We start from the raw sequence: 19,160 nt of genomic DNA on the forward strand, positions 1-19,160 counted from the left end.
CAGTAAATGGTGCATTGTTACTGCTGACTTCATTGTGAAGAATGAAATAGAGAAGGGGCTTGTTTTTAGAAGGAATGAGGAGGGAGGAGAGAAGCTGGGAAGACCTCCGGCAGCCAGGCGTAGTGGGGACGTGGGGAGATGCCGCCCCAGGGCACAGGCTGCCCCTGGAGGTGGGGATGGCCCCACTAAGGGAGAAGAAGGCAGGCTGAGTCCTCCCATTCTGCAGCCTCACAAAGACAGAGCTTTGGGGGCTCAGCCGGACCCTCCATGGATGGCGGCTGGGAACAGGCAATCGTGTTTACCCCTCAGTTGCTGGGAACAATTGTCCTTCTCAGACTCCTATTGTCGCCGGTGAAGCAGGCACGTAACTCCCATTGGCACTGATGGGATTATGTGCTCCTATTGGGAGAGAAACAGAGCCCGTGCCCGGATAGAGACAGGGAGCAGTGGGTGCCCCTCCCCGACCTATCTCAGCACAGCCGTTTGTCTGATTATCAGCTGAACACAGTGAAGCCTCTTTCAAGAGAACTATTCAGCCCTGAGCATTTGTGGCCTGGCTGCTTCTTGATAACTTTTCAGGGAGTGGGCTGATTGCATCAGATGGGGAATGCAGTGAAAAGGCCTTGAAATGGCTCTGACGACGGCTGACCGGATGGCTGTGCTGTCTCGGCAGCCATCAACCTTTCGGCTCTCACTCCCCCAAAGGGTGTGGAAAAAACGCGTGCTCGCTGCTGGGCTGACTATCTGACAGGTGTCGCCATGCATACGCACAAGTCCACTGTGTTAACAGGAAGTAGATAATATTGGGTTGGCCAAAAAGTTTGTTTGTTTTTTTCAGTACGATGGCTCTAGTAGCACTTAATTGTCTTTAACTTCATTAGAAACGATTTTGTTACACTGTATTGTGACAGCTGTCATATCAGCATGCATTAGAAAAACACTTATCAAAACTGGTAAATTTTTGTGTGGCCATTTTAATATTGAAGAAGGAAGAAGATATGTGACAGTTTCAACATAGTATGATTTATTATTTCGAGAAAGGTAAAGATGTAACTGAATCACACAAAAAAGATTTGTGCAGTGTATGGAGAAGGGGCTGCGACTGATCGAACATGTCAAAAGTGGTTTGCGAAGCTTCGTGCTGGAGATTTCTCACTGGACGATGCTCCACGGTCGGGCAGACCAATTGAAATTGATAGCGATCAAACCAACAGAGACATTAACTGAGAACAATCAACCTTATACCATGCAGGAGAGAGCTGACATACTCAAAATATCTGAATCAATAAAGTTATTGGTGAAAATGAGAAATGTGTCTGTTATTTCACAGAAAAAACTAAATGGACTGTTTGGCCAAACCAATAGTATACACTATGTCGGTTGAAATAAAATTTAAAATTAGGAGTAATTGGAATAAACATTTCATAATGTGATTAAAAATAATTGAAATACCTTAATGGGATGAAGCGCATCAAATATGAAAGAGGTCACATATAAATTTTACCCATCGCTTTTACCAATACAGCTTGAAAAGAATGGTAGTGCTGCAAGACACCCCAGGCAGAGAAGGCCAGCATCGCCAACCTGAATTGCTTCGCCTGTTCCTGGGTCTGAGCAGACAGCCCCAGACCGTATTGCCAGGGCCAGGCTTCGCCTATGACAGGCACAGGCACAGTTCAGGGACAGACCGGGAGGCTTAGTCCAAACTAATGTTTCCACTTGCCCCTTTGTTTAACACTGCAGATGGTTTGAAACCCCAGGGTGAGACATCCGAGTAAGATTTGGGATAAGGGAGGGGTCTACCTCTCGTCACGTGAGAGAAGAGCCTCTGAGAACCTTCTTGGGTCAAACTCCTTCTTGGGCAGAGCAATTTTGGAAAATTGTAGAAAAATAAGTTGAGTAGCTAACATTGATTCCCTCCAAATTATTCATTCATACATACATACTCCTGGGAAAAGTCCTCACGGACTCCCAGACTGAAGACCATTGCTCCAACTGATCTTAATAATTTCAGTACACAGAACTTGGGAAACTGGTGACTTTGCAGAGGAAAGGCGGCCTGGGCCTTGCAGAGATGCTCCGGGGTTGGGGAGGGGAAGGGACGAAAAATGACACAGGACTCTTCCGTTACATTCTTTTACTCATATATTTAGTGAACAATTATTAAGCACCTACTATGTGTCAGGCATTGTTCTAGATGTTGGGAATATTTTGTTGAAAAGGGCAAAGTCACTGATTTGGTGACTCTTAGCTTCTAGCTGAAAAAACATGTCTCTAAAAAAGGCGGACTATGTCAGTGTCTCGGCTGTGATACTGCACTCCGGTTTTGTGAGATGTCACCATTGTGGGGAACGGAAAAAAAGGCGCCTAGGATCCCTCTGCATTATTCCTTACAGCAGCACGTGAATCTACGACGATTCCCCAGTAAAATGTTTACTTTAAAAAAAGTACACAAATAAAACAAAGACTTACATAAACTATGATATGAAAGCACAAAAACATAAAGAGCGAGCTAGAATTTGAAAGTAAAATGGAAACATGTTCTAGGATATGGTGGGTGAGCTTCCAAAGATTGGGTGGTCGGGAAGGCCCCTCAGAGGAGGTCGCGGTCAAGCTGAATGACGGACGAGAGCCGCACGGGCCAGGCCACTCTCCAGGTGTCACAGTTTGGCGGGGTTACTACTGCACCTCACTGCAGCCCTTCCGATGTCAATGAGACTTAAAGATAAGGGAAGAAACAGGCAGGTGAGGAGGCTCTACTTGTCCGCACTGCTTCCCGTGTAGCCCTTTTTTCCTCTGCAAACCTACCGCAGAGCACAGGCGCTGCGGAAGGTGGAGTTAGGTAAGGGACCCAAGTGCGGGTTCTGCCTCCTCCTCTCAGCTCCCTTGTCACCTTGCCAAGTTGCTCTTTCCTCTGGGACCTGGCTGCTCTCTCTGGAAAACGCCACCTCCAGGCCCACTCCTTCACAGGTATTTCACCTGGCAACCCTCACCAGTGAGGCAGGTCTATCATTCCTTCCATCTTCTGGTTATAGACACTGAAGCTTAGGAAAGTTAAATAACTAGCCAAGGCCGCACAGAAAGTGGCAGGGCCAGGACTCGAATCCAGGCCTGTTTGGCGTCAAAGAGGCACTTGCACTAGATCCGATACTCCCGCGAGCTTGTGTCCAGAATGAGGGGAGTTAGTCTAGAGACGGGTAGTGAGGGTGGCCACATGCAGGATTCACTCACAGCAGGAGGAAAAGACCAAGTCCACCTGGTGGGGGCTGACAGAGGCCCCATCGTTGAAAAACTAAAGAGAGACCAACGGTCGGCTGCAAAGTGACAGCAGACAGAATCTGAGAAGCAGGAGGGACAAGGGGCTGTGCAAAGAAGGGGGACTCGGGCGGCTCTGCCACTGACGAGGCGGGGTGCCCCGGGCAGCTTACTTGGTCTCCCCGAGTCCCACTCTCCTCAGCTGAAGAATGGGGATGATAATAACAGGCCTTCCTCGTAAGGCTGTTGGGACGCTGGCTTAGAACCCCATCTGGCACGGAGCGGCCACGTTGCTCACGGTGGCTGCTATTATTATTATTATTATTTGTAGTTGTTGTTGTTCTGCTATTACTGCTATTGCCATCATATTGCTGTTTGTAAGGATGCGCTGCCTACTATTCTCCCGCAGGTCCACTGCTGTCTTTCTTTTTTGGCAAAATTGGGGTTTTTTTCTCCAGATTTATTTTTTGTTTTTGCTTTTCTCAGATGTATTGATATAATGGGCATATAACATTGTGTAATTTTAAGGTGTACAATGTAATAATTTGATATGCCTATATATTGCAAAATGATGACTACAATAAGGTTAGTTAACATATCTATCACCTCAGAGTTACAATGTGTGTGTGCGTGTGGGTGTGTGTGGTGAGAACTTTTAAAATCTACTCTCTCAGCCACTTCCAACTGCATAAAACAGCATTGCTAACTCTGGTCACTGGTCTGTACCTGACGCCCCCAGGACCCACTCTCCTTATACCTAGAGCTTTGTGCCCTTTACCCACCATCACCCATTTGCCCCGCCCTCACCCTTCGCCCCTGGCAGCTACCGATCTGTGTTCTTTCTGAGTCAGCTGTTCTTAGATGCCACATGGAAGGGGTACCATATAGCATTTGTCTTTCTCTGACTTATTTCACTTCACACAATGACCTCTAGTTCCATCCATGGTGTCACCAATAGCAGGATTTTCTTCTTTTTTATGGCAGAATAATACTCCAGGTTACATAACCTTGCTGAGCCTGGGGTTGAAGCCTGAGAACGAGGCCGTTGCCTTTTCTGCTTCTGTTTTCCTAGTTATGGCACTGGTCCCGAATGTAGCCATGTGCACTGCCTCAGAAATCGGGCCTGTCTGCCCAATTCTAGGGGCTTCCTCAAAAGGTCTGCCCCAAGGGGTTCCACACTTGTTGACCTTGGGAAGCACATGTGTTATGTGCTCACCTGAGCTTACTAGGACAGCAAGAAGATGGGCCCTCATGTTATTAGGAGTTATTTAAGAATTCTAACTCTCAAACCCCCAAGCCAGGCCTGGTTGGGCCCACTGCACCCTACAGGCAACAGGGAATGAAGGTCAGCTCAGGAACGATGAGGCTCCGTGGTCAAAGGAGGTGGGTGGAACTACGCAGATATAATTTATTAATATGGGATAAAGAGAATGCTAATTAGGGCAGAGCTCACAAGAAGGCAATTCCCCAAGTAAAACTTTGAGGAACGCTCACATGATTTCCATTTTAATTAAAAGTGTATCACCCAACACAAATGCAAGCCACCCCTTCTCGCGTTGGGGGCTCTCTGAGACATAGGGCAGGCAGCAGAGGCTGTGAGCTGCTGTGGGAACCCAGGGCAGGCTGAGGGTTGTCTCTGCCTGGTCCTGTTCTAGGCCTCTATTACCTGTCAACATTGAGGGACCCTCCTCTAGCCCCTGTTGCCTTACTTTGAGGGTCAGAGTCATATCTCCTAACAGGGTCCCATCTCCTGCCACTGCGGTTTACTGCCGTGGATGCTCCAGGTCCCGGACACTCTAGGCCCCGGACCTGTGCTCCCTCGTCAACCTCCCTTCTCATTCCAGTAGCCTCCTACCTGCTCCCCTGGTTCTCACCTCACCTGCTTTCCCCAGGGCCAAAGCCAAGCTCCCCTCTACTCTACTGTGAAATGCTCATCTATCACACCCTTTGTTTGTTTGGAAAACTTCCAACGGTTTCTTGTTAACCACATCAGTAGGAGTAGCGATGACTTACTGAGCACTTACCTTGTGCCAGGCACTGAGCCAAGCACTCGTCTGTACTCACAACAACCCTACAAAATAAATGCTAGCCCTGTTTCAAAAATGAGGAAGCTGAGGTTAAGACACATGAAGTTGCTGGGCCAGTCACGCAGTTCAGAAGTGTCATGGGAAGGATTTGAACCAAGATCTGAAATGACTTTCAAAGCCGTCGCCCTACACTGCCTCCATGGCTCCTTTTGCTGCAGGATAAGGTCCAAGTTTGCATGTGGGACTCAAGGCCTCTCTCTCTGAGTTGGCCTCATCCAGTGCACCACGCCCACCCCAGGCTGCTTCAGACACTGCACCTGTGGTCCTGTGGTGCCAAGATTTGTGCCATGCTCCTGGTACAGAACAGACCTGGGGGGGTGTGAATGATATACTATTACCAAAAGGACCCCCCTTTTTTCCTGGGGTTCCCCCCCATACTAGGTTCACTTTGCCCGCTGCCAGGGGAAAGACGTCTCTCAATGCCAGAGATTGGTGAAAAGGAAAGGAATTATTTACTTAAAATCTATACAGACTTAGAGTAGTGGCTTAATGTCTTCATTAAAATACTAAAGTCCTTTAGAATACCCACAAATGCACACAGTCCTTCCCTCTCCCTCTGCCCAGTCCAGGGTACCGTATCTCAGGAAAAGAAGTAGAAGTCCGTGGTTCAGGCTCCCGGCACCATCAGCTGTGTCACTGCCACGATCTCCAGTTAATCCAAAACCATGTGGCACCTTCTCATGGCCCACCAGCAAGAGTCTTTTCACCCCTTTTCTTCCAGGCAAAGTCTCTCCTGCTGCCTAAGCCATGTGGCAAAAGGGAGCACCCCAAATCCGTGTGGTCCTGATTCTCGCCCAAGCTGCGGGGTCCCCACCTCACATGGCTTAAATCCCTGCGCCAATCTACCTTTGTAGCACCATTTCTGACTCCTCCTACAATCAGTTATATTGGCCAGCATTCCTGTATTCTTCCAGCTTTACTGGGCTACCATGGTAAGTCCAGGCAGGTGTGGCCCCATGGCAAGGAGCCAATCATCTCCAAGCTCTCATGCAGGTGCTGTAACCAGGGGGAGTTGCCTCCCAGTTACATCCTGAGTGGAAGTCACTTCCATACTCCTGGCTCAAAGCATGCCCACAGCTATTTAACATATCTATGAAACCAGTTAAAGGTTATAGATACATTAAATGCCAGAGGTTAGCTGCATAGCTGTTGCTATACAAAACAGCTCTGAATGGCCCTGCTCCATGTGTCCCTTCCCCCAGCTCAGACTTCTGGGGGTGAGGACATCCTATATATATATATTTTTCTAATGTTTCCTGGACACTCTGAGTTCTGGATCCCATTACAAACCCCTATTTGGGGCCCCCCTCTTGGCTGTACCCTGTTACACTCCTTCCGAGTCCCCTGGGCACCATCCAGGACCTCCTGGACCTCCATGCCTCTACAGAGACAGAGCAGTCCCTCGAACTGCCTCTTGGAGAGCTTTCCTTACCTGCCAGGCAGGTCTACCTTCTCCTTTCCATGCTCCCAACCTTCCCTGTCCTCACCTCCTTCAGAGCTCTCCTCCCACAAGGCATTGAGTTTCTAGGAGGCAGGGACTGTGCTATTCACCTTGTCTTTCTCAGCCCCTAGCACAGTGCCGGGCACACAGTAGGTCTTCAACAACTGTTCACCAAAGCCATTCAACCAGAGATTAGGCATGCACTGCCATGTGCCCTGTGGATATAGCAAGGAACAGACTAGAACAGGCTTCTGAATTCAGGGAGATTACAGTCTAGTGCGGGAGACAAACAAGCAACTGAATGAACGAGACCACACCAGAGGGTGGGAAATGCTCTGGAGGATCTCACGCATAGACACGCAGTCAGCAGTGACTGCAATGGTAATCGAGGAGCGCCCACGAGATGCTGCCCTGTGACACCTGCATGATGAGGAGACTCCCAGGAAAGAACAGCAAGTGCAAATGCCCTGTGGTGGGAAGACATTTGGCGTATCTGAGGGAAAAAAAGGTGCCCAGCAGAGACTGGGAGTAGTGAGAGGAAGCACATGGGCCAGAGAAGGTTTCGTCATGAACTCTTCCAGCATAATGATTATTGAATAGGTAACCAGGGAGGGGAGCCTAGTGACAATGGATTCCAACTTTTCCCCTGTCCGGCAGCCAGATGCTACAGGGAGGAGGGTTCTCAGAAATTCCCAGGACACGCATGGAAATGGTCAGCTGGTAACCTCCATGGGACGTGGTGGGAGAATTGTTTACCTCAATGGTTCTCAGCCCTGGAGAAGTGGGTGGGTGCAGTTTTGCCCCTTGGGCACCATTTGTAATATCTGGAGATGTTTTCGGTTTTCTCACCTGGGGTTGGGGGGATGACACTAGCATCCTTGGGTAGAAAACAGGGATCCTGTCTAACATCCTACAGTGCACAGGACAGCCCCCCATCACAGAGCTTCGTGTGGCCCAAATGCCGACACTGCCGAGATTAGGAAGCCCTGGCCTGCACGGGAGTCCGGCCTAAAGGCTGACAGCAGCCAGCTCTGGTCAGCCCCACGATTAGGCCCTAGGGCACAAGCCCCACTGTGTCCCATCATTCAAACTCACTCAAATCCACCGTTTCCCTCCCACTTCCTGCTCAGGAAACTCTCTCCCAACAACAGGGAAGACTCCGGAGACTTCACCAGCCCCTCCTTGACCAAGGGAACCTCATTCAGCACCATTCTTTGCAGACAATGGCCCTTGATTTGCAAAAATGAGGTCAAATAGAGCATTGTACTCAGGTTCCCAAGACTCAGTAGGAGGTACCTCTATACCCAACATTAGTTCCCTCCCAATTAACCTTTCTAGAAGTCACTCCATTTCCAGGAGGCAGGGGAGCCCCTGGGACAAATTACATTCCCCCTTTATGTGGGGCAACACCCTGAAGCCCCACTGCTGTACTATGGAAAGAGGTTGCCCTTGGGGTCTGGCTACAATGCACCTAAGTGCAGTTCAAGGCCTACACTCAGTCCCAGCGGGGAGGCAGGGGGATTGATGGAATCCAGAACCCTTGGCTTTAAACACCCTGCTTTGCAGCCTGCTCCAGGACTATGAGTGGCTTGCCTTTTTCTTGGTCTCATTGCCTCATCTGTGAAGTGGGAATAATAACACTTACCATGAATGGTTGGTTATGATGCTTAACAATTATATACATCCCTCGGTAGATGCTCGAAGTACTGCAGCAGGTATTATTATTAAAATACCTGAGCCAGAAGAGGGCCCCCTCTAACTTCATTTTACAGACACGGAAGAAGAAAAAGAGACTGACTTGTTTTCTAAGTTTTCAGAGGTATAGAGGTGCACATATTACTGATGTACACGTTCCTGATGACAAACCTGAGGTCAAGTTTGACCACACATAAGCCCAAAGATTCAGCCCTCGGGACAACACCCTGCAGCCGACGTCCTGTGCTGCAAGCGGTGCTGGCCGGCTCCCTCTGAGCTCTGCCGCTTCAGGCCGAGCGTCATAGGGAGGCACCGTAAGAGCATCGGCCCCCGAAGAAGAGCTTTAATTGCCTGACTTTGCACTTGGCTGGGACTGGACCCTGAGTGTCCCTGCTTCAGACTCTGCCATCCTAGAACCCAGTCCCCATGCACACCACCTTGAAAACCATCTATAGACTGGAAACTCCCAAACTGACTGCATCCCATGGATTCTAAGACACATTTTACCATCTTTGAAGTTGGATTGCATCCTAGCTTAACTGGCAATACTTTTTCTTAGTAGGACGCAAGGGAATAGTGGTCCCACAGCCAATGACATCCTGGATTCGATGGAATGTGGTCCACATTTACCACAGAACACCCCCCAAATCCCAGGCTCATAAATCATAATGGCTTTTGAACTTTTCCCCCTGGGCAGAGAAATCAACAGCTCCAACACAAATAATAAAATCAAATTCCTGACCTTCCAGTCTTCCCCATCTCAGCAAGGGGCAATCCCATCCCTCCAGGTGTTTAGGCCAAAATCTTGGAGTCGCCCTTGACTCCTCCCTTTCTTTCTGGGTCTACATCCAATCCACCAACACATCCTCCTGATTCACTCTAAAATAAATCCTGAATTAGTCACCCCCCACCACCCACTACCGTCATCCCGATCTGAGCCGCCCCATCTCTTTCCTGGATTCTTGCAGTCACCTCCGGACCGTCCATCCCCTTGCTCTGCCCACCTACAGCCTCCGCCCAGGGCAGGAGCCTGTGCGGGTCAGTGGTTAGGGCTGGTCCTCCCAATCCCCGCAGCTCCCTGACACAGTTACTGTCTGCCTCATTACTCTGTTTTATTCTTTAAATAACTTACAATTTGCTGAAGTGATACATATTTATTTCTTTCCATGTTTACTGTCTGTTTCCTCTACCAGAATGCCAGTCCCATGAAGGCAAGAATTCTGTTACTGCTGTTTAGTGCCTAATGTCCAGAACAGTGCCTGGCAGGTAGTCGGTGCTCCAAAAAGATTTGCTGAATGAGTCATTTCCCACAGGATGATGCTTTCATGGGGGCACGGAAGCCAGGTAAACCTGGGTTCAAATTCTGACTCTACCTCTTTGTGGCTGTGTGACTTGTGGATTCATTTAACTTCTGAGTCTGTGACTCGTTTGCATGATGGCAGTAAAAATACCCACCTCTCTGGGTTGTTTGGGGATTAAATGGGTTAACGTATATAAAGCACCTGCACAGTGTCGGGCACTTAGCAGGAGCTCCGTTGTCATTTGTTACTGTTGTTCCAACCTCTGCATTTAACCTCCACACCAAGGCACATTTTAGTATGCCGTGAGCTCAGAGCAGAAATGCAGAGATGGGCGTGCACAGGGGACAGGCCGGCATCAGCAGTGTGACCTTGGGCCGCATCTAACCCCTCTGAGCTTCCGTGTCCTCAGGCATGCAGAGCAGGTGATGGCCACATCCATTTCACACGGTGGTTACGAACATTTCTGGTGCACACACAGCACGCGGTGAATTCTAAGCAAATATTAACCCGCATCATTACCATCTGACCTGGCTTCTCCCCTGAATGCAGAGCTCACTCCCCAGCTCCTGACACCCAGGGCGCTGCTGTGAGCTTTCATCTGCCTGCCCTCCTATAGCTGCGCACCGGCAGAAGGAGCTTGCAACTGCTTTTCTGTAACTGCGAGGACCTGAGAAAAAACCACGCTGCGCAGAGGCAGTCCCTGCACCTGCCTGCCTGCCTGCGGGTGACTGGAATGCCAATGCTGGGCTCCCATCCTGCCTGCCACCTCCCCGGCGGCCGCTTTCAGTGGTGACCCGGTGAGGGAACTTGTGACCTTCCTGCTGCCACCAGCATGCTTTGCTGGGCCCACTGATTTCATTAGGGAAGAGCTATGAGGAGCCTTCCAGTTTCTCATTCCAAATATTCTTCCTGACCTTCCAGCAACCTCTGCGCTCTCGGGGAAGGAGGTAAATGGCAGAAAGCAGATTTTTCTCCCTGCTCTAAAGAAGCACTATTGTTCCGCTCGAAATTCATTTTCCTGACTGGAACTGCATCACTTCAGAAGTCCGAACAGCCATTCGCGGCAGGGTGGCTGCGACGTCCTCCCCTGATCACAGAGTGATTTAGAGACCATGCTCAGTGTGAGGGGCACAGGGCGATGGGGTCCCACTCCCCTCCCCCACCTCAGGGACCCACCCCACTCACCCCAAATGCCCTGGGGAGCCCTGCACCTCCATGTGGGGGCACAGGAGGTGAATGAGGCAGACAACACTCCCGAACACCTAGGGCTTAGTTCTCAGAGCTGCGGGGTGGGCCACACAGGAGGACGCAAAGGCATGAACAGCGTAATTTCTGTTAAGGTAAGTATTTGAAGAAAAAGACAAAGGTGAGGTGTTAGGGAATTACTCTGGGTGGGAGGAAGGTATGGAGTATGAGCTTCTACTTTTAGATGGGGTGGTCTGGGGGGCCTCTGTGAGGAGGTGACATTTCTATGTCCTTCACTCAAGGACACACTCCCAGGAGGCAGGGAACAGTGTGTTCCCAACCCAAACCTAGTGCCCGGTGGAGCTAGGCAGTTCACGCACGTGTGTGAGATGGTGACATCGGTAAACGTGGGGAGGTGTGGCTTTTTGTATACATGAACACTTCTTAACCTTGGGACTAATTCCGTGAGTTCAGCTCCCACATTCTAAGCTCTGCCAGGGGTGTCTGACCCACAGCCCGTGGCCTGCATACGGCCAGGGATGACTATGAATATGGCCCAACACAAAATCGTAGATTTACTTAAAACATTGAGATTTTTTTTTGTTTCATGAGTGTGTGTGTATTTAATGTGTGGCCCAAGACAACTATTCCTCTTCCAGTGTGGTCCAGAGACACCAAAAGATGGGACACCATGGAACAGGACGCAGTGAAGTGTCCATGGGTCACCAACACAATGAGAAATGTAAGGGCAGTGTTGGGAGATTTTGTACAAAAACAAAAATGCACTTAGTTGAAAGGACTGCCATTTACTCTGGGATTAGGTCCCTTCCTCCTCGGCGTGTGAGTGTCACACACGAAAATGGCCTTTCTCCTGTGAAATGATGGTGCTGGATGTTTCGTTCTCAGGCTTGTTTTCTTCAGCGTCCTTACTCGGCAAGATAAGATTCTTCCCTTTCTCAGAGAAATGTTGTTGGTCTGTGAATCTGCAAAATACTCGTTATTGATGCAAACGGCCAAGGAGGGGGAATGCAGAGACTGGGGCGGGGTTGGGGGGTTGTCATGAAAGGACAGCAAGCCACCTCAGTCCACTGGGTGACTTACTCCGAAGGTCCTCCTCAAAACCACTTTTTTTTTTTTTTTGCTGTGGCTATTTTTTTGCCTCCTTTGCCCCTGCCTGGCACTCTCCAAGATTACAATGACACAGTTGGTGTTGGGGAAAGGAGCAATAAGAGTACGTCGTGTTTTGTTGATGCAAAATTATTAATCTTGCCTGCTTGCCACCATAGCACAGAGCGGTGAGTGGATGGGGTTTGCTTTAACAAAGCTCCTGAAGGACGCCACCCCCCTCCCATGCCCCACCATTTGTTAAGGGAAGAAATCCTTGCAGCCCGATGCCTTGGATTCGGGGGAAGGATGGAGGTTACCTCCTTGTGACTTGGCTGCTCAGCATCTGCAGCCCCTGAGGCGGGGGGCATGGAATTCTCCACCATGGCAGTTCCGGTGGGAGACGGGCTCCACCACTCAGAAGGGCCCACCCCAGACTGAGAACCAGGAGCCAGAGTAAGAGTACATTCAGCCGAGAGCCCAAGACAGACCCAAAGATAAAAGTGCAGTGAGAGATCAAGATGCAGAAGTTCATGGTCAGCGACTGATAAATTCAAGAGAGTTCTAGGTGTGGAGAGAGCTGGAGGGTGGTGGGGTTACCACCTTGAGAAGAGAGACAAAAAGAGAGAGAGGCTGTTTCATGGAGAAAAACCCAACTCCCCCTCCCAGCCGTGGGTGAGGGAACATAAAGCTCGGGGACACGGGGCTTCCATAGGAACACTGTCCACAGCAATCTGCTGCCTTATTCATTCGCAGGGTTTATAGATATAACAGTGGTTTTCCCAGGTATAGGCTCCCTCCGAAGGGACAGCTGGCCCAGGGGAGGGGCGGGACCACAGCAGACAGGAAGTTTCGGCTTTCTAAAGGGCTGCTGAGCCAAGGTAACCTCAGGAACAAGTGCAGTTGGCCAGGTCCAGGAACTGGGGACTCTGAGAAGGTGTGACTGAGCTGCTACAGAGTCAGCTTAGGTGTCTGTCCCACCCCCAGAGTACGTGGCTGGCTGTTACAACACACCACGTTAGTAAGAACTTTCCTTTCTTCTTTCCCTTCTCCTTGCCCAGTCCTGGAGCTTGCAGTCAGTAGACAGGCAGTGCAGGAAGAACACAGGAAGACAGAAGAAACTGATCCTACTCACTCCCCGAGACAAGGCTGGCCTTGAAGCTGGCCTTGGAGGGAGCAGTGAGAAGATGCATCTCTAGGTCAAATGCAGACTTTGAGCTAGTGCACAGGACTGGATTCTGTAATTATGTTTTGTGACTGAGAATGTTTTGTGACTTCAAGTGACACAAGTCATTACTAAGAGGAAACGGAAAAGTCCTGGGACCTCTTTGAGTTTGCACTTGGGGCAGGAGGCAGCTTTCAGTGAGAGGCAAAAATGAAGTTCTGTTCACACCGAGAGATATGCTTGATTCAAGGACCAGGAAGCAGGAAGCAGGAGGAGTGTCCCACTGGCATGGCAGAGGCAGCGGAAGCCATGTCCAGTGTCCACGGGTGGCTGTGGCAGCTGTGACAGTGGCTGTGGCCAGGCTGCCGTGGAGGCAGAGGCCAGCTGATGAGGTTGGAGCGGCTGTGGCTTCCTCAGCAGACTGGCTCTGCGGCTAGGCTTCGCCAGGCACCTGGCCAGGCTCCCGCCCGCCCCCTGCCTTCCCTCCTGCCCATCCATTCCTCAGGCTTGGCCTCCAGCCTTCTTGGCAAGTCGGCACACCACCTCAGACCCTGTCAATAAATTTGTTTCCTCTCCGCAGCAGGAGTGCTTTCTGTTTCTAGTAGTCAGGAACCCTGATGAATATGCCCTTCTTCCACTGGGCCCCAGGCTTCTCTCTGCTGTTTCCAGCTATAGGCACTGGATCCCCTTTATCCAGCTGGAGCATTCGGCCAGATGACTCTGGCCCGGATCCCACCTCTGGCCCTTCCAGTCTTGGCGACCACGTTGCCCAACGATCTGAGAGGGCACCCGAGGTCGTACCCTGGCTCTGCCAAGTGCTGGCTAAAGGACTGTGGAGAATGACTTTTCCTCATCCGTAAAATGGGTACAGTAATCCCGCTAAAGGTAATGTCGGGATTAGAAGGGATTGTTGCATTTGAAGCTCGGAGCACATTACCTGGTAGGTTGTGATACTGAATGAACGTTACTGGGAACAGCAGTGGTGGTGGTGGTGGTGCTGCTCGGCGTGGGTGCGGCTTTCGCGGCAATAGCACAGCAGTAGTTACAGATGCAGAAATGCATGCACTTCTGTTGTGTTCAGACCACTGGCCTTCCGCTCTCTTTGTTACACAAAATAACAAAGGCTTATTCTAAGCTCTAATAGAGCATGTTAAATTGACATTCTGCATTTTAAAAATAAAAAAGTTACACTTATACTAAGGTGGGAATTATGCATAAAATGTATGCTCGTGCAAAGGCTGGAAGGGGACGTCATTATGAAAAGGTGACAGGGTTATAGGAGTAGTATTTTTCCCACTGAAATTTCCTCCTACCTTTATATTTCTATAAACTGGCTTGTGAGAGAAAAAGAAAACAATGTCCCTGAGACTGGACAAATTTTCATCATGTCTCTGTATCATCAGAAGAGAAGGTATGACTGAATCCTCCTTCATCTGTAGGGCTTTGGGACAATTTAACAAAAAAATAGATAAGACAGAAAGGACAGGGCTGCCCCAGTGACAACATGAGAATGGATCTCGTACACTCTTGGCACGACGCAAGGCCCCCTAAACCTGGCATCGCCTGACAGGGACATGGGAGCGTTTCCAGGAGAGGTGGGACCAGTGCAGGAGTGACCAGGACCTGGGCCGAAACTCTAAGACGTTCATCCCAGGACACCCCTCTTATCTCCCTGGGGGCCAGCTGCCCATTAGCCTGATGACTGTTTGTTCCGGACCAAGGCTTCCCCTCACAGCACCTCCAGCAGGTCATCGGATAGATACCTGGGGCTACATACCAACAAGGGAGAAAGGTGAGGCCTCCTAAGACACAGAGAAGGCAGGAAGACTGTGTTCAGGAGGCCGCCCAGCGCTAAAATGGACAGGGTGGGGGTAGGCCATTACCGGGTGCCACATGTCTTCCCCTGGCCAGCACTTCATTGGGAGCAAAACTGTCCTCCCAGGTCTTCCCACAGCCCCCCATCCAAGAAAAGTGCCCACATCGCAAAGGTCTCCCACCATGGGGACTTCTCAGCCTCCGCTAAAATTCTGCTCCCGTGTGGCTCCTTGTCAACACCTCTCAAAACAACAGGCGTGGCTCTCTGCATGACTAACAGCAGACCCCAGGCCTCTGTTTCACTCAGATGGGGTTTGCTGACGGGCCGCGAAGGAAGCATATCCCACACCACTTACAGGGTTTCTGCTGGAGTGGTTTGGGGTTGTCACGTGGCAAAGCCTGGCTGTTTCTGATGGTCTGAAATATGATTTGGGAAGAGGTTCCTGCCTGGCCACCGGCTTGCTGTGTGTCCTCAGGCAAATCGATGCACTTCTCTGGGCCCCAATTTCGCCATCTGTCAATGATGGGATTGGACAAGAAGATCCTTTCTAGCTCTGGTGGACTCTAGCGCTGTGGAGTCCACTCTGGTTTAAGGTGCTTCGTTCTGGCTTGAACTTGTGACCCAGGCAGCCATTTGAATGCCAATTTGATATTTCTTTTATGGAAAAACGAATATCACATCATTCACAGGGTAATGACCCACGGGCCAATTCAAACCAAGGATTAGCAGGAAGAAAAAAATTCTCTCTCCAAATTCACTTAAATATAATTGTATTTATATAAATACTGGTTTCACACAATGCTAAATACTAAACTCTAAGTGCCCATTAGCTCAGGCTGAGGGGCTTGGTCATCCCAATTCTAGGTAATTGTAAAAATCCCAGAAACTTCTAAGGAATTAACAGGAAAAGGACAGCATCTTTGGATAATCCCTAGGGCTTATGTGGCTTAAGAAAATTTGCAAGTGGTGTGTTGGGGCTTTCCAATATGAAATTCCGATTTAAAAAACATACAAATCACCCTGGCCAGGTGGCTCAGTTGGTTGGAGCATCATCCCTTGCACCAAAGAGGTTGTGGTTCGATCCCTGGTCAGGGCGCACACCCTAGAGGGTTCAATCCCTGCTTGGGGCATGTGCAGCCAATTAATGTTTCTCTCTTACATCGATGTTCTCCCCTCCTCTCTCCCCTTCCTCTCTCTCTAAAAATCAGTAAAAATATCCTCTGGTGAGGATTGAAAAGAAAATAACATCTCAGAATTAGAATGGGAGCAGGACACCTTTGCTAACCTTCCCAAGTGCGGGTTCCAAGACCTGGCTCTGTCAGGTCCAGCCTCGCCCAGTGCCTGCGCTGGTGCCAGCTCACCGTCTCCACAGCCCTGGGAGCTTGGACTCAGTGGGTCAATGAAAACATCAGCCTCGCCAGACATGTCTGCCCCACTCCAAGCCCACCATGGAGCCAGGGGTTCAGGCACGCAGCCGGACCATCTGTCCTCAGGCACTGCTGCTGATAATTGCTGTGCTAATGAACAAGGTTTGAAACGGAGGCACGAAATTTACATGCAGATTTAGACGTAGCTCCTCAGTCCCAGAGACTGTCCCCTGACAGCCTGCCATAGCCTCCGGGATGCAAAGGTAAATGCGGCCAACTCGCCCCGCCCGCACAGATAGTACACAACCCCGCGGGCAGATGCTTCAAGTAGCAAATATTGGGGACTTTTCAGCCAACGCTCACTCATTCATTTATCCGTCCACCCCCTCAACAACCACTGGCTTTATGATGGACACTGTGTCAGATGCCAGGGCTCCAGAGATGACAGTGGCACAGTCCCTGCCCCCAGGGGATCACAGCCTAGCGGGGAGATAGACAGCTGGACAAATACAGGACATACATTGTGACAAGTGCTAGGAGAAAGGTCAGCCTAGGGCCTGGGGAAACATACAGAGGAGGTTATCTAACCAGCCTGGAGTATCAGGAAAGACTTCCTGGAGGTGGAGGGAATGCCTGAGGCAACTCTGTAAAAAGGAGCAGAGCTTGCCTAGGGAAAGAATGCAGGAGGGCATTGCAGACAGGGACTAGGATGTCAGAGAGATCAGCGACGTCAGAGGAAGCACAGAGGGTTGGGGTATGGGAAGGCACGGGAGCATGAAGTGGGAGCGAAGGTGAAGGCACTAGGGGTGCAGAGTGAGGCTGCTGGAGGGGGAGACGGGGGCAGATGGTGAGAAGCCCCGAAGAGCAATTACTCTGCAAACCTTGGTGAAGCTCTTGCGTGTGCAAGGGATGGGACGAAGTCAGTGTGGGCCTTGCCTTCAAGGGATATGATGAGCAAGGGACACAAGTGAGGGCACACAGTGGTTTGGAAGAAGTGTCAGCAGACGGGGTTAGTCAGAGAAGGTCTTGATGTGGAGGAAGCCGGAGCTGGGCCTCCAATTTCAGGCAGAACTTGGACAGGTGAGCCAGCATTACCAGCCAGATGCTCTGTGTATGTTGACTCATCATACCAGTGCAGCTACACCATCCTCCCATTTCCAGGTAAGGACAGGGAGGTCCAGGGAGCTGAGTTTGGCAGCTGGGAAGAGGTACCGCCAGGATTCCGACCCCTGCTGTGCCTGACTTCAGAGCTTGTGCCCTGTCCATTACCAATGCCACTTCCCAAAGCCTTCCTGCAGAGGGAACAGCATGAGCAAGGGTGGTGGGGAGCCCAGTCTGAGAAGAGAGCATGAATAGAGAGGGAGACGGAGGCCGTGGGTGTGGGGGTGATGTTCTCACAGAGTGACCTCGGCTTGAGCTTCAGAGTCCAGCAGTCCACGGACAAGCGACTTACTCTCTCTGGCCTCAGTTTCCTCACTGGACAATGGGACCTAACGTCTACTTCCTGCAGTTGTCCTTAGAGTTCAGTGAGATAACACAAGGAAAGGGCATAGGACATTGCCTCTCACTGTGAGTCCTCAAACACGGACAATTCATTACTTTAATGAATGGTCATCATTATTCCCAATACTACTAGTAATTACGATTAGTAAGACCCCAGAGGGAGGCTGGGGCAGTTCCTGGAGAACTCGAAGAGCCAGTTTAGGCACGCAGTCTTGATCTTGTCAACACTGGGGAACTATGGGGAAAGGTTTTAAGTGCAGACATGAAATGATAGCTTAGGGCAGTTTCTCCTCCTCTGCAGAAAACACAGCAACACCTTTCTTCAGAAGTCTCATGGCTGTTCCTCCTGTGCAGTAAAAATGCACCACAGTGAAGAAAGGCCCTTTCAAGGCCTGCAAATGCTGGCCATGAGGCGGTCAGAGTGACTGTCTGCAGGCTGGGCACACACCACAAGGACCTTGAGAAGGATCTCATGCACTCCTGCTGGGGCTGGGGCGGGGGCGGAGCAGGGGTCTATGATACCAGCAGCTGGTGAGAAAAGGAACAAGGGGGAGTCCCCGCTGTGCTGCGGGCCCCTTACTGCAGACTCTTGTGAGCCTCCTGAAGGTGTGAGGCAGCATCCCCCCAGCTATTTATCACCAGATCAGAAGCCTCTAGAGGCCACACTCCCGTAACCATAGAAATGGGCACTCTCTTTATTAAGGGGGTTGGAGGGGTGGGTCCCCTCCTCCAGAGACAGGCTTGGAGATGGCTGAGCGGGGAGGCCTTCATGGCAGCCCACAGTGGCTTCCTGTCCAACCTGCCCCCGCCCTCTTGCTGGTCTGCAAAAGAGGGTCTGAGGAGGCTTCCAAGCTAGCATCTCCCTGGCGCTAGCACACCCCTGAGCTCTTCTCCCTCGTGACCTCTCTGGGAAGCAGACCTTAGTGTCGCTTTATAAAGTGTTGCCCAAAGAGGGTAAGTGACTTGTCCACACCACACAGCTAATGGGAGGCTGGGCTGCATCCAAACCCCTATCTGAACTCCAAACCCCTGCCACATTCTGCCTCTCAGAGGAAGGGGCCGGGGAGGTAATAGCTGGCAAGAGCTCTTTGGGAAAGGGACCAAATGATAGTGGCCAAAGAAAAAGGAAGGATCCCGCTGACCCCTGGTTCCGAGCCAGGCAGAAGGACAGTCCTGGGTTTGCATCGCCCTAAGTGGCCGTGGGCAGGTTGCCCCCTGATTCCCACACCCTCATCTGGGAA

The 19,160-nt window shown here is 50.6% G+C and overlaps 1 protein-coding gene across 1 annotated transcript in view; it reads right to left on the reverse strand.

Annotated features, from left to right (window-relative positions):
* NAV2 (neuron navigator 2) overlaps positions 1–19,160 on the reverse strand; it is a 679,412-nt gene that overhangs the window by 503,949 nt on the left and 156,303 nt on the right. The window lies entirely within an intron of this gene.

The sequence above is a fragment of the Desmodus rotundus genome, chromosome 5 (assembly GCF_022682495.2).
Source record: "Desmodus rotundus isolate HL8 chromosome 5, HLdesRot8A.1, whole genome shotgun sequence".
In the NCBI taxonomy this organism is placed as follows: domain Eukaryota; kingdom Metazoa; phylum Chordata; class Mammalia; order Chiroptera; family Phyllostomidae; genus Desmodus; species Desmodus rotundus.